The sequence below is a fragment of the Mandrillus leucophaeus genome, unplaced genomic scaffold, assembly GCF_000951045.1.
Source record: "Mandrillus leucophaeus isolate KB7577 unplaced genomic scaffold, Mleu.le_1.0 Scaffold178, whole genome shotgun sequence".
Taxonomy (NCBI): Eukaryota; Metazoa; Chordata; class Mammalia; order Primates; family Cercopithecidae; genus Mandrillus; species Mandrillus leucophaeus.
In genome coordinates, this window is record NW_012101787.1 from 3,181,324 (window position 1) to 3,183,994 (window position 2,671).

Below are 2,671 nucleotides of genomic sequence, written 5' to 3' on the forward strand. Positions count from 1 at the left end.
GGAGGAGGCTGGAAAGGAGGTGACACCTTCTCTCTAGACCAAGTAAGTGTGTTCAGAGAGCATGGAACCTCTTGAATATGCAGGGCATTGGCACAAGTGGTCCCTATGGTTGGTATGAAGGGTGCAGATGAAGTCATAGCCAGAGATGGGCCAAGGAGCTTGCGTATTTCTCCTGGAACATCCAGGGAATCCATTGAGAGGGTTTAAGAAGGCCCGCAGGGTCATCAGGTTTCTGGTTTTGAAAGATCACTGAAGATACGGTGTGTGGGATGCTGGCTGAGAAGCCAGGCTGGAGCAGGGGTCAGGAGGCTGGCGTCAAAAGCCAGAGGGGAAATAGTAGAAGGGCCTGGACTGAGGCAATAGTGGCAGGAGTGGGGAATAAGGAAGCCTCTGGGAGGCATCAGGGATGTCGTAGCAAATGGATTGAAGCTGGTGAGGTGTAAAGGGTGAGGCAGAGGGTCTTGTCTCAGATGATGCCCGGGTTTCTAGCAGGCACAACTGCGGTGGAGCTGGTGCCATCCACTCAGATGGGTAATACAGGGAAAACAAAGTTTAGGGAAGAGTTCAATTATGGCTGCACATTAATGTGCTTAGAGTGTCTATGGTAATCCAGCAGCCACTGGATCTGCAGCTTGGGGAGGGGCCTGGCTTGGTGTTAAGAAGTCAAGGGTTCAGTTGGGCACAGTGGCTCATGCCTGTAATCCCAGCACTTTGGGAGGCCAAGGCGGGTGGATCACTTGAGGCCAGGAGTTCAAGACCAGCCTGGCCAACATGGTGAAATCCTGTCTGGAAAACAAAAACAAAAACAAAAACAAAAAGAATAAATCAAGGGTTGGACCAAGCCACAAAGAAAAGTTACAAAGTAGGATCAGTAAGTGCACTTAATTTGGGGCAATGATCAATTTGTGGAAGATGACTTTTTTCAGATGTCTCTAGATAGTGTGGGGTCAGCACCAAAGCCCTCATCCTCACATCCTTCCTGTCTACCCCAGTTGTAAATGTGTCAGAGCTCCCGGAGACGGCAGGAGGAATGAGGCGCCTTAGACGTATTTGTATTTATTCACTTCAGTCTCTAATTACGGAGCCCATGGGGGATGACAATGACATGAGGAGCAGGCAGAGAGCGGAGTTTGGGGCAAGGGTGACTCTGGATTAAATCGCTAACGAAGGCTTAGAGGCCAGTTCTGAAGTGTGTGCTGGTAAAGGATTTCAAATTCCTGATAGATCCCCTATATTCTTTTCCACACTGGAGTGTCGCTGCTGCTGCTGTGACCATAAACCGAGTTGAGAGGGCTGTTTCCTTACTGCATTTTCAATCCTTCCAGCTTCCCTTCATAGCACTTGACCATGTGTGAGTCCACAGGTCAGCTTGTCGTGGAAAGGATGAGATGGAGTAGGGGATAGGGTAGGCTGAAGTCCAATTTCTATTCTAGCATCTTAGAAGCAATGGAGCTCACAGTTATGGACTGAATTGTGCACCCTTCCCGCCCCCCCATCCCAATTCATATGTTGACGTCCTAACCCTCAATACTTAAAAATGTGATGTAGGCCGGGCACTGTGGCTCATGCCTGTAATCCCAGCACTCTGGGAGGCTGAGGCAGGCAGATCACGAGGTCAGGAGATGGAGACTATCCTGGCCAACATGGTGAAACCTCGTCTCTACTAAAACTACAAAAATTAGCTGGGCATGGTGGTGCCTGCCTGTAATCCCAGCTAGTCAGGAGGCTGAGGCAGGGAGTCGGAGGTTGCAGTGAGCCAAGATTGGGCCACTGCACTCCAGCCTGGTGACAGAACAAAATTCCGTCTCAAAATAAATAGATAAATCAATAAAATAAAGTGATGTAATTGGAGACAGGGTCTTTAAAGGGGTGATTAAGTTACAATGAAGTCACATACCGTCTTTAGGAGAAAAGATTAAGACGCAGACACAGAGGGAGGGCCTTGCAAAGACACCACAAAGAGCCATTTACAAGCCTAGGAGACTGGCCTCAGAAGAAACCAACCCTGCCCACATCTTGATCCCCAGAACAGTCTTCCAGACTCCAGGACTGCGAGAAAATCAATTTCTGTTGCTTAGACCACCCAATCTGTGGTCTTTTAGAGCAAACAAGAACATTCGCTTTTCTTTTTTGTCTGATGGTGCATATTCAGGAGGAAACATAGTCACAACACAACTACCTACTGAAACAGACAAGTAACACACTTAACAGGTTGAAATGTATTTACTTATCTACTGTTCTACCGTTTATCAAGTATTTTCACAAGCCCTAACTCTCAATCTTCGCAGCTGCCTCAGCATCACCTGGAAATCTGTTTGAAGTGCAAATTCTCAGGCCCCACAGAAGTCTTACAGAATCAGACACTGGAAGGGGCACGAAGCGCGGCAGTCATGGTGTTTTCACAAACGTTCTGGAGGACTCTGGTGTAGCTAAAGTGCGAGAACCACCGAGGCAGGGTTCCGTCCCGGTGGAGGAGATTGGGGGATGCCGTGACTTTTTCACAGGTGCGCGTGGCCAGCAAGGACGATCGCCTTTGCAACTGGCCCACAGCGTTGGCACGGGTCGCCAGATTTTATTTATCCTTGGAGGGTCTGGAGACTTAAGAGGGACGTCTCAGGGCTCCAGGGTAAGTAGCTGCCTCCGGGCAGCAGAGCCGGTGAGAGACAGGGAG